A 14,084-nucleotide genomic window follows, 5' to 3' on the forward strand; every position below is an offset into this window, starting at 1 on the left:
CTGGACATCCTACTTTTTCCTATTTTCCAATATCTAAAACAGCGATCATGTAGAATAGGGGCAGAGTGACCTACACACCTACAGACCTACTCTGACAAAAAAAAAATAGATATAACAATGAAATAAAATATTTCGCGCTTTTTGTTTTGAAAAGTTTTCAATTAATTGTTTGTTCATGAAAGTCTTTAAAAATCCTTGCAAGAGAAAACACATACAAACTTTTGACCTGATGGGTCAAATACTGTTGCAGTCACACGGGCTGCTGTGCATTAAATTGCAAGCGGACTGCAAATAAGTAGATTTGCAATGCACTAAGGAGATTATTACGAGTCTTAAAGGGACAAACATTGCGAGTAATAAGAAAAAGTGAGCATGAAAGGGGCAGCCTACCTCCCTGGGGACTCACACCGAAACGTGTCAATGATTTGTGATTGTTTACTGGGGTTACACATGTCTGATATGATGCCAACAGCCAAAAGGGGTGATATTAAAGGATCGTATAAATTCCTAATGTTCTATTGTGTAAAGCTTACTCTCTAAGACAGCACAGAGAGAGTCCCTTCTGATAGTCACTCAGGAATATGTTATACATCTAATTTAAAAATAGATTTATGACATGACATAGGTGCTTGTGCCATCATGCTGTCCCTAATATCCCATTGTTTATTCATCTGAAATGATTAACTTTTTTTGCATGCAATTTAAAGTCTGTGTGGCAGTATTAAAAGTATGATCAAGAGAGTATTTCAATAAAAAATTGCACTGAGGTTTATGCACGAAAGTGGGGAATGTACTACAAGGATGTCCAAAACTGACTCAGAATTCTTTCCACAGGACTCAGCAATACACATGTAAGTGGATAGCTCCTCAAACCTTCTGTTTTACAATTTACCTTATTTCAGTTTTCACCACTGAGATAAATCTTTTTCTTGGTGTGTGCAAGTTAGTAACGTTCTAGAAGCAAAAACTTGGGGAGCAGAGGCGTGTGCACTGGCTGGGATTACTGTGTCCTGGGAATGTTTTACTGAAATTCTGCCCTGATCAGCTGTGCCTGCATCACATTGTCTATACATCTCAAACCTCATTTCCTCCTCAAATTACACATTCATCCTCCTCCTTCGTCGTAGTCACTGACTCTTCCTTAATCAGCCACACATATTCCATGTATCAATTTCATATATCAGTTTCAACACCTAAAAACCTACAGATTCCAAACTAGGCTGAAGTCGAGGCAGACCAGAATTAAATCAAATCGTTCCACCAATACAGTAATACAAGGGACGTTAAAACAAAGCAACACTCCATCCTTAAAAACACGGTGTCAAAGAACTACCTAACATAAGCCTTTTTCATTCTTGCCTACTATACCCTACATTTTACAGAAAATAGATTTCCTTATTTGAATGAAAAAGGATTGCTTCCCCAACAGGTCATCTTTCTGTCTTTAACACAATCAAATATGGAAAGAACTTTTGGTTCAGATTCTTGATGAGGGTTGGCCTCAGTAGTGATGTCTGGCCCATCCGAATAGCTAAGCATAACTCGGCTGCTAAAAACCTCAGCTGTGGGGAATGCCTTCTACCATCAATCCTAACTTTATTCTAGATTAGTCACTGTAGAGGTGTTCCATCGCACCCATTTACGCATGTCCAGTATGTGAATTGATGTTAAAGGTCAATGCACACTTAGGCTGCAGAACTAGAGCTGTTTTGGGGGCATTTGCCAATGTTTTGGGTGCCTTGTTCACAAAGTAGCCAACGGCCATCAGCGCCAAGTTGATTAATGACTCCAGAGACTGGTGCCCACTAGTGCCTAGACTTGCCAGGACAGTCTCCGTTTTCCAAGATCTGTCCTAGCAAATTTCAGTAAATTGAGAACGTGCACCGTTTTTTTCAGGTAGCACACACTGAACACAGAAGGAGACACGTTTTCTCATGTTCCAGTGCACAATTAGTTAGTACCTAGCAGAAAGCAATTTAGTTAACACAGATGATAGTGTGTAAAAACACATCCTTCCCAATAAGTATCTGGAAGGCGTGGCTGTCAAACAGGGTAGTGGGTTGGGATACTCCTTGTTTGCTTTGCACACAGAGTGAGAAAAACCTTTCACTTGGGTAATATCTAGTCTAAAAATGTCTTTTGGTATAACACACTGTTCTTTTTTGAAATCGTGTTTTGCCTTGCAAGTTCCTGGTATCCCCTCTGTCACTAGAAGACTTTCTGAGTACCCATTGTACAAGTTCTATGATCACATAACTATTCTTTTCTTGCTTGCCATTGTCCAAGTTGTCCTAATTGACTTTAATTATTTTCGTAGCCTTTCCTTTTTCTCGTTTTTAATTCACCAGTACCCGAACTTTCGGGAATTCTCTGTCAAGCCTTGCAATAACCAAGTAACAACGGGATCAGAACAGCTCATAGGTAAGGGGGAGCTAAGCACCACAAGCTATATGATCTCTAGCGCTTGGGAGTGATATTGCTGGTGTAAGGCTGTGGTAGAACTGGTGGTTAGTTGTTGCAAGATGGCTGCATAGACTAGATAGTTCTAAACTTAATTTGGTGTAAGTTCAGTGCGTTTTTTTGTCCTCTCAGTTGACCCGCTGTATGATCCTTCCTTGAGGGCAGGCACTGGCAGGTCAATTCCCCAGGGATGGGGAATGGGCACGATGATAGAGATGGTGGTGCCTGACAAGCATTTTGCAAATTGCTGTATTACCTTTCAACTATTATCATAAGAAGAGTATATTTTTCAGATTGAGTGGAATCATCTCCCAAGACACAACTTCCACAATGTGGAAGCTGATGAAACATATACTACCATTCAAAAATCACTGGGCCCTACTAACATATATAGACATGCAATAGAAACCTCGGGTTGGTGAGCCTGCTGTTCAAGCATTAGAGTTTACTTGCAGTCCATGCACCTTTCCTCCTTTCCTACTGTGCTTCTTTCCTTCTTATTCCCTTTGCTGCTGGGCCTCCCCCAAGCTAAGCCTTTTTGTGGCTATTTTAGGGTTGTTTGCGGTTAGGCCTCTATAACATTTTGTCCACAGAAGCTATTCACGTCAAGTTTGTGTTCTTTTTTTCAGCATTCTGTGGATTCCAAAGGTGCCCAGAGTTTCTGGATTCCTGTGGAGGGGACCAAGAAATTAACCAAAATATAGCAAAACGTGAGTATTTTTCAGAAAAATTTGAAAAAAGTGCTGCAGAAGAAAGTGCCTGTTTTTTTTTTTTACTGCAAATGGCATCAACAAAAGGTTTATGGTACTAAAATCACCATCTTCCAAACTTTCAGGAAGACAGACTAGATTCAGAAAGCAAAATGTTCTAACACAGTTTTGGCATTTTACTGAGAGGTAGCCCATTTTCCCCATTTTTTGTGCTTTCAACCTTCTTCCAGTTTGTAGTGCAAACAGGTGTGAAACCCATGGTGGATCTCAGAAAGCTATACATTTCTGAAAACCAGACAAAATGTTGAATTCAGCAAGGGTCCATTTGTGTAAATCCTTAACGTTTTTCACAAAGAAGCCAAGTGTTGAAATGAAACATTATTAACAATTAGTAGGAAAAAAGAGTAATTCATATAGTAAACTGTAAATAGTGAAAAATAGGTATCATGGAAACCTATCACGACAGGAAACTAACCAAAACACAACATGTATACATCAAATTTTTCTAGGCAAAACTGACCCATATTTTGTACAGTGAGTAGCTGTCGTTTTTGGGCACAAGCTCAATAGTTATCTAGAAAAACCTAGCAAACCTGTACATTTTTGAAAACTAGACAACTAGAGGAATCCAGCATGAAGTGACCAGCGTGGCTCTCACCAGGTTGTTTTACCAAGAATCTTTAGCAAACCTCAAACTTTTACAATAAAAAACATTTTTCTCACATTTCTGTGATGGAAAGTTCTGGAATTTGCACAGTGCCAAACACTTCTTTCCACCCAGGAATCTCCTCATTTGTGTGAGTAGGCCTAGTTCCTGTGACAGGAAATAGGTCAAAACACAAGGATACATCAAATTTTTCCATGCAAAATGGGCCAGTTTTTTGCAAAGTGGGCAGCCGTGGTTTTCGGGCCCTAGCTCAGCTGGCAACTAGGGAAACCTAGCAAACCTGTACATTTTCTAAAACTAAACACTTAGGAGAATCTAGGATGGGGTGACTTGCATGGCTCTCACTACATTGTTTTACCCAGAATTCCTTGAAAACCTCAAACGTTGACTAAAAAACTAATTTTTCTCACATTTCTGTCATGGAAAGTTCTGGAATCTGCACAGAGCCACACACTTCCTTCCATCCATCATTTTCCTAAACCTCCCAATAAACATGGCACCTCACTTGTGTGGGTAGGCCTAGTGACCGCAACAGAAAACAGCCCAGTATGCAACATGGATACATAAAAAAATTCCACTCAAAACTGACCTGTTTTTTGCAACGTGGATAGCTGTGGTTTTTGGGTCCTAGCTCAGCTGGCAGGTAGGGAAACTTAGCAAACCTGTACATTTTTTAAAACTAAACACTAAGGGCTCCAGGGTGGCTTTCATGGCTCTCACCTAGTTGTATTACCAAGAACAGCTTGCAAACCTCAAACTTTGACTAAAAAACACATTTTCCACACATGTCTGTGATGGAAAATTTTGGAATCTGCACATCGTCAAAAACGTCCTTCCACCCATCACTCTCCTAGGTCTCCCAACAAAATGGTACTTTATTTGTGTGGTTAGGCTTAGTTCCTGTGACACTCACCAAGTTGTTGTTCCCAGAATCCCCTACAAAACTTTGGTTAAAAACACATTTTCCTCATATTTCTGTGATAGTTCTGGAATCTGCCAAGAGCCATAAACTTCTTTCCACTCAGCATTCTTCTAAGTCTCCCAATGAAAATTGTACCTTACTTGTGTGGGTAGGCCTGGTGCCTGCAATAGGAAATGGCCCAAAATGCGACATGGATATATAAAATGTTCTACGCAATACTGACCTGTTTTTTGCAAAGTGGGTAGCTGGGTAGGCTGCTACCTGGAAAAACCAACTAAATCCAGATAGCTGTGGTTTTAGGCCCTAGCTCAGCAGGCACCAAGGGGAGCCTAGCAAACCTGTAATTTTTTTTAAAATAGACACATAGGGGAATCCTGAATGGGGTGACTTGCATGGATCCCATTAGGTTTCTTTGCCCACAATGCCCTGCAAACCTCAAACTTCGCCTGAAATGACACATTTTCCTTACATTTCTTTGATGGATCCACAAGAATCTGCAAAATTCCTGCCCCCCATCATTGTCTCCTTGCGCCAATAAAAATGCTGTGCCACTTGTGTGGCTGGGCCTAGTATCAGTAAGAGGAACTTATCAAAATAAGGACAATGGGAGCCCTTGTGTGGGGACTCCTAATGACATTGCTTGGATACATTCCTATTCTTAGCACTAGGCTCAACCACACATGTGATGCAGCATTTGTATCAGTAGAAGTGGGGCAATGCTGGGTGGTAGACATTTTTGGGATTTCTGTGAATTCCGGAAGTTTTCGTCACAGAAATGTGAGGAAAAATGTGTGCTTTTAGTCAACGTTTGAGTTTTACAAGGCTTTGGGGGTAAGAAAAGGGTGTGGGATGGATGCAAAGCACACCATCCTGGACTCTCCCAGAAGTCTAGTTTCCGAACTATCTGGGTTTAGTAGGGTTTTCCAGGTGGCAGCCTAACCAAGCCCAACAAGTGCAGGTTTTCACCATTGCAAGTGGGATCATACTGGAAGTGAACCAAACTATCCTGGCACATTTGTAAAAACAACAACGAAAAGAATCAAATATCCTCTTGCTTGCCATTGGGATGAGATGCTTAAGTCCACAGGGGAGCAGAAATACTTTTTTCCTATTTTTGAGGGGTTGGGGACATGGCCAAGGCCATACTGGGCAGCCCCCACTCATACAAAATAAAGTAATCCCTGGTGTGTAGGTGGCTTTCTGCCCCCTTGGGGGCAGATGGGGTAATTCTCCCCATCTGCTACCCGGAGGCGGAAAGACTGTTTCCCATTTTTGTGTAGAGGGCTTGGACATGTCCATGTTGTGCAGCCCCCATCGATACAAGTAAAAAAAAAGTAATACCTGGTGCCCAGTGGGATTTCTGCCTCCCAGGGGACAGAAAGACTGTTTCCCATATTTTGTAGGGGGTGGGGTATGTTGGGTCAAGGCCATGGCAATGCTGGGCAGTCCCCACTGATAAAAATAAAAAATAATAATCCCTGGTGTCTAGTGGGCTTTCTGCCGCCCCCGGAGCATCCCTGCTTGTCCCAGCAATCCCCAAGCAGGGATCTACTTGGGAAAGGTACCATTGGAAAGGAAAGATTCTCCCATTTCCAAAGATACCGCTCCTGTGTGCTTTGGTGCTCAGGGGGGCTGAAATACCCCCAGAGGAGAAAAACAGTGAAAGTGAAATGAGCTGATTGGCTCACTTCACTTTCACTTTCAATGTAATGCCGTCAGCGCACCATGTGCGCAATTGTCATTACATTGAAAAAAAAGCCTTGGGCAGCTGGAGAAGCTCTCCCCCAGGTCCTGAGGGTGAAAAACAATAAAGAAAATCCCACTGTTGTGACCAATAAAGGGGTTTGGTAGTTGTGTGCAGAGGATGGAATGGCTCTGTCCTCAGCACGCACCCACCATGGTTGAGGACGAAACCGGTCCATCCTCAGGCTAGAAGGAGTTAATTAATCTTCTGGCACTCATGAAGCTTCTCCTCTGGCTCCACAGCAGGTTCTCTCCCTTAAATGGGATTCCTCATATACATGTGCCTTCACCTTTTGCACTGAAGTTTCTCCCTCACCCCAACAGTCTGCAAAGGTAATTCGCTTGTTTGTTCCCAAAAACCTTACGCGTTTCTGACAGAGGGAACTGATGAAAAAGATCAAGTCTGACTTGCATAAGGATGGTTCCAGTCTGGATTGGCATAATAAGTTTGAATGTTCAGCCCAATGTAATCTCCAGTGGCTGAGACTTTTCCAAGCATTTCCCCATCACTTTTTGTTGGTTGTAGTACCAACACCTGGTTCAAAATATAGTTTGTTTGATTATTTGAAAATGAAAAGTGGGGCAAAACTAATTTTTCCTTAACAATTATCTTCAAGATAGGTATGCAGACAGTGACCCTGTCCACTTCATGAAATATGTACAGAGAGATCCCACTACATCTCTTGTTTTAGAAAGTATTGGTTGACCTAGGGCTCTAGCAGTACACTTGAATAGAAGATCACATGTAGGCCATCAGCTTATTTTGGAATTAAAAGAATCTCTCAGACTTAACGCTCATAGAACCAGTAGATCCACAGAAGACAAAGGGGGTCATTACAACCCTGGCGGAAGGCGGAGAACCGGTGGTAAGACCGCCAACAGGCTGGCGGTCTTTCCCCAGCGTATTATGACCATGGCGGTTACCGCCATGGTCATCCGCCGGTTCTCCGTTCCGCCCTCCAGGGCGGAGACGACTGCCGGGCTGGAGACCTGGGTCTCCAGCCTGGCGTCCGTCACTATACCGCCGGCGGTATTTTGACCCGGCTTACCGCCGCGGTTTTCCAGCGGTCTGAACCGCCATGAAAACCATGGCGGTAAGCACTATCAGTGCCAGGGAATTCGTTCCCTGGCACTGATAGGGGTCTCCCCCACCCCGACTCCCTCCCCTACCCCCCCACCACCCCTGCCACCCCCCAAAGGTGGCAGGGCCCCCCTCCCCACCCCGACCCCCAACATCACTGCACCCATACCCACACGACACGCACGCAGGCACCACCTACATACTTACATACTTACACGCACACACGCCGACATACATGCCTACGTCCACACACACAGTCATACACGCACACATCCATACAGACATACCCACAGACATACACGCACTCACACTCCCCCTCTACATACACACACGCACACCCCCATGCACCCACACAACACACAACACCCCCCACCTCCCTCCCCTCACGGACGATCGACTTACCTGGTCCGACGATCCTCCGGGTGGGGACGGGAGCCATGGGGGCAGCTCTGCCAACACCACACCGCCAACAGAACACCGCCACGGTGAAGCACAGGACGTGATTCGCTGGGTGGTGTTCTATTGGCGTGGCGGTGGAGCAACCTCCACTTCCCCGCCTTCCGCCAGTATGGCTGTTGGCGGCTCTCCGTCGGAACAAGGACGGCAGGCTGCCAACGGTCATAATACGCCGAGCGGAAGACCGCCACCACTGGCGGTCTTCAGCACGGTGGTACCTCGGTGGTCTTGCGAAAAGACCGCTGAGGTCATAATGACCCCCAAAGTGTCTAGAGCAGACACAGGATTTAATTTCCATATTTTCTCTGCTCAGGGAGCTGAAAATTTACAGAGCAATTATGTGTCCTTTTCAGTAAGATAATTCCACTGGTTGGTTTTGTATAGAGCCCCAATTATTGTGTCCACAGGAGTACCACAAACTCTTCTTCTTCAATTCTTGAAAAACTTCAGTTGTGGCTGTGCTGGACTTTTTAAAGAAAAATCCTATTCTACCCCTCATTAGGAAATATAAGCCCTGCCCTAAAATGTTTCCAGCTCTTAGCACTCACACGTTCACAGACACATTATAAAATGCAAGATGTTTAGGGCCATATTTATTATGTAGTTGCATCCCACTTGCACTTGAATGGGGTGCTAGCAACGCAACTACTAAGTGCAATTTATCATGCCACACAATGCCACCTACTGTAGTGTGGCCCTCAGTGGCTTTATAAATCTGGAGTAACGCAACACAGCACAAAGCACTGTGTTGCATTACTCTGCCCAAGGGAGGTGTTACATGGGTGGTGCATGTGTGTTCCATGCAACACCCATGGAAGTTGACACATTCCCAGATTTACCATAAGTAGCAGACCTGGGAATGTACCAAAACTCCAGAGGTGAGGTGTAACAAGGATAACTATGGTGCCCCTTCCTATACTCAAACAATCCTTACAACGTAGGGACCCATGCACCATAGTGCAAGAGTGCCTGCATTGGTATTAGGCTGCACATTGTGCACCAGCGCTGGGAAGTAACAGTAATGCACCATATATTGTTAAGTACAGCGCCTTTTCCCTTTCTCTATCAAGGTGACTTGCTGCAATGTGTGATATTTTCATAAATATGCTATTAGCAATGGGGTCTTTGGTTGGAAGTCAGGTTATCCCTGTCCAAGCAAGGACCCTCACTCTAGTCAGGGTAAGTCACACACAATCCAAATTATCCTATGCCCACCCTCTGGTAGCTTGGCACTGAGCAGTCAGGCTTAACATAGAAGGTAATGTGTAAAGTATTTGTGCAATATATCATGCAATAACACAGTATAGCACCACAAAAATACACCACACAGTGTTTAGAACAATATATAATATTTATCTGGATAAATGCAGGTCAAAACGATTAAAATGCAATAAGTATACGTTGAGATATCACTGTAAAAGTGATATAAAGTGTCTTTAATCTTTTAAAAGCATTAAATGTCTCTTTCAAGCACAAAGTACCTAGTTCCCATGCAAATCTTTGCAAAGAACCACAAAGGAGGAGATGGGTGGAAACAAAGGGGTGTGCGTAGATTTCTCGGGCCGCACACAGCGATTGGTCATTTCGTTTTCACGCAGGGACGGCTGTGCGTCATTTTCCGGCGCTCGTCGTGGATACTCTTCAGACTGCTGGGTTTTTGGATGCCCCAAGGACAATGCGTGGATTTCCTGCGCTGGCAGGACAAAGTCACAAGAGCAATTCGGTGGACATTGCATCGAAATTTCTACCGCACGGCAGGCGCTGCGTCGAGTCCTCTCTGGAAGTAGGGCTGCGTCATTCCTGCTCGGCTGTGCATCGATCCGGTGGGCCATGCATCGAATTTCCGGTCGCTACGCTGGCATTGAGTCGATCTTCTCAGTGCGAAGTCGGGCTGCGTCTTTCTGGTTTGGCATGTGGTGAATTTTTCACTGCGAAACAGGCTGTGCGTCGTTTCTGGCAGGCTGTGTGTCGATTTTTGCTGCACAAGGAGTCCTTCTTGTAGAGATTAAGGGGGTTATTCTAACTTTGGAGGAGGTGTTAATCCGTCCCAAAAGTGACGGAAAAGTGACGGATTTACCACCAGCCGTATTACGAGTCCATTATATCCTATGGAACTCATAATACGGCTGGTGGTATATCCGTCACTTTACTGTCACTTTTGGGACGGATTAACACTCCTCCAAAGTTAGAATAACCCCCTAAGTCTTTTTGGGCCTGAGACTTCAGGGAACAGGAGGCAAGCTCTATCTAAGCCCTTGGAGAGCACTTCTCACAACAGCTAGAGAGCAGCAAGGAAGCAGTCCTTCACAGAAAGAAGTCAGATGAGTCATTTAGGCAGCCAGGCAGGTCTTCTTGGCAGGATGCAGGCTCTGGTTCAGGTTCTCTTCTCCAGGAAGTGTCTGAGTTGGTAGGGGCAGAGGCCCTATTTAAATACCCAAATGTGCCTTTGAAGTGGGGGAGACTTCAAAGAGTGGCTTAGAAGTGCACAAGGTCCCCTTTCAGTTCAATCCTGTCTGCCAGGGTCCCAGTAGGGGGTGTGGCAGACCTTTTTGTGAGGCCAAGCTACAGTCCTTTGACATGTAAGTGTCAGGCCCTCCACCCTCCCAGCCCAGGAAGACCCATTCACAATGCAGGTGTATGCAAGTGAGGCTGAGTATCCTGTGTTTGGGTGTGTCTGAGTGAACGCACAGGGGAGCTGTCAACTAAACCCAGCCAGACGTGGATTGTAAGGCACAGAAGAATGTAAGTGCAGAGAAATGCTCACTTTCTAAAAGTGGCATTTCTAAAATAGTAATATTAAATGCAACTTCAACAGTCAGCAGGATTTTGTATCACCATTCTGGCCATACTTAATATGACCTTCCTACTCCTTTCAGATCAGCAGCTACCACTCAAACAATGTATGAGGGGAGCCCCAATGTTAGCCTATGAAGGGAGCAGCCCTCACAGCAATGTAAAAATAAATTTAGGAGTTTTACACTACCAGGACATGTAGACTACATAGGTACATGACCTGCCTTTTGCCTACATAGCACCATGGCCTAGGGGTTACCCAGGGCACACTTTACAGGTGACTTATATGTAGAAAAAGGGTAGTTTAGGCTTGGCAAGTACTTTTAAATGCCAAGTCGAATTGGCAGTGAAACTGCACACACAAGCCTTGCAATGGCAGGCCTGAGACAAGGTTAAGGGGCTACGTAAGTGGGTGGCACAACCAGTGCTGCAGGCCCACTAGTAGCATTTAATCTTCAGGCCCGGGGCATACAAATTGCACTCTACTAGGGACTTATAAGTAAATTAAATAGTCCAATTGGGCATGATCCAATGTTACCATGTTTAAAGGGAGAGAGCATATGCACTGTAGCACTGGTTAGCAGTGGTAAAGTGTGCAGAGTCTAAAAACCAGCAAAAACAGTATCTAAAAAGTGGAGGGAGACAGGCAAAAATTTAAGGGGGACCACCCTAAGGCTGTCAGGTGTAACATATGCCCCTTAATACTGTGGACCACTAACGTTTGCTGAAGAGCTAATGTGAAAGAGATACTCATCACCTTGCTGTAGGCTGCCTTTGACAATTTTGTCCAATTTTGTCCAACCAAAAGGCAGTTTCCTTCCACTTTTTAGGTCCAACATTTGTAGTGTACCACAAAGCTTTTGTTTGTTTTTCGAAATGTGTACCAGTTTTTTTACATTTTGAAGTAAGCTATTTTATTATTATTATTATTAATGTTTTAAATTCTGAAATATTCATAGTACAGTTGAATCTGCCATTATTTCAAACCACATTGTCGCAGATGGCAGTACCCTACTCAACATATTCTGCTTCTGCTGTTTAAAGTAACATATGCTAATTTAAAAACATATTTCATTAAAAAAGCTAACATATACTCATATGCTCAATAGTTATGAGAGAATATAGCTATTTGAATTGGTTGCAGCACCACAATATACTTGCTCTCATCATATTCCAAAGGGATGTTTCCAGCATGAGGATCTTGTTGTAATGTTGTTGCATGACGATGTCAAGATTGAATTTCATTCATTGTTCTGTTCTTAAAACATGTGCCATAAGACAGTCTCCCCTTAGTTAGGGTGACCAATGTGTTATGTCAAATCATTAAAGCTAATTACAGGGACCTTTACTGTTCAACAGAAGCTTTTGTGGAGTATTTTCTAATAACATTTGGCCTGTCCTTATGAATTTTACATTATTTCAATGATTGTTTTGATATTCATTCTAATATGAATATTGCTTACCCTAATACTACACAAACCACTTTTGTAGGTATGGTGTTGGCCAAGACCTGTTGATTTTGCTAACAAGTGTATAATATAATTACTTATAGGGGATTGCAGCCTGCCCTTTACGTCCATTTGTCTGCTATTGTGTCATTCACATTTTTCTTCCACTTACTACAGCCTCAACATGGGATAATGGGTCAACCCACTTCAGCATCTATTAACTTCATTATGAGTGACAAAATACTGCCCTTTCACAAGGAAGATATCCACTCACAAATAAGTTTCCTTAAGTGATAAATGGCACTATAGAGACCAAAAGGATTGCTTTTATCAGTGACATTGCTGCATTGCCATGGGCCCTAGTGCACGTAAATTAACTGTCCCCCATCACTAGAGTGACATCTCTGTCTGTTAGCTGCCCCTGAACCTCCTTATCCTCTTGCGACAGGCACTGCATGTGTCATAGCAAAACTCACCACCACTCTCACACCCACACACTATTGTATTTCCACTCCCTGCACTGCATTTCTGCAGGTCAAAGTAATAATCCTAAAAAGCATGACCAAAGCCAATGGTATTGGCCCTTGGAAAGGGAATTCACAGACACTCACACAAGCACACTTCTCACTGAAAAGGTGCGCTGCTCAATAGGAAGGAACGGAATTTGTTCAGATGGTGGCATAGGAGATACAGGTTGAGTATCTGGTGCATCGGTCAAATAGTGTAATCCTAAGCTCTTGAAGTGAGCTACACTGAAACCTAAATGTCCACTGAGGTTACTTATTTTCCCATCAGTTATACTTGGATCAGCACTGCATACTATGTGAGTCTAACCTTTGTAGACATTTATCAGAAAGAGTCTTGACATAAACAAATCCCACTCGCCTTTGAAAAAACAACAAGGAGTTTTCTTTGTAGTGGGAGCATATGCTAAAATAAAAAAGATAGAAATAAAGAAAAACAAAATAAAAAAAATACCTACTAAATATGAACTAACAGGGAAGCAATGAAGGACACAAGCCCCTAGGAGTTTCCAAGGGGAAGTGGGTTGGGATGAGAGAGAAAGAGAGAAATACCAGGAATTCTGCATATTCAAATTTCTCTACTCTGGGCACTGCTGGGCTCAGGGATATCTGGATTCTGGTTCTGGTTTCAGGATACTGTCAATCAGATTATTACAATACAAGGATCCGGACTTGGATTTCCCAATAATTCACATTCGAAACACTCCCCAGTGTGATTCAAGAATTATTTAAGAATTATTGGAATTATCGTGTACAGAAAATAACTGGGTTAATCATAACAAAACTACTTCAAATTCTTCAGTAGTTCAAGAGTCCCAAGAGCTCAAGGTTCACATGCAAATATACAATGGCAATCAGATTATAGTTTTCAATTATCTCAAAAGTCTTTAGAACACAAACATCAGATTCTGATCGAGAAAACCAACCATGAGCACAAGATATAGGAAGGGGCAGCTATTACAAGAAATACGACTTTTCTTTAATGTCGTTTCAGTTACCAGATTGATCTGAAAATTATTGCTGGCTTTAGATAAGTTTGATTAATCAGCGCTGAGCAAGATTCCAAATTTAAAAAAAAACTTGTGTTATCTTATTTGGGATGATTTCTGTCTTTTTGCCAGTGCAAGAAAGTGCTATGCAAGAGATGAATTACAAGATGCCTGCCTATTACAGGTACTCTTGTAACTGCAGGGAAGATCGGAAATACTAGGTCGGAGCTCAGGAAGCACCTCACTGCGAGGAGAAGTCTGTTCCTGTGAAGGTACGGATGCCGTTGCGAA

The sequence above is a fragment of the Pleurodeles waltl genome, chromosome 1_2 (genome assembly GCF_031143425.1).
Source record: "Pleurodeles waltl isolate 20211129_DDA chromosome 1_2, aPleWal1.hap1.20221129, whole genome shotgun sequence".
Classification (NCBI taxonomy): domain Eukaryota; kingdom Metazoa; phylum Chordata; class Amphibia; order Caudata; family Salamandridae; genus Pleurodeles; species Pleurodeles waltl.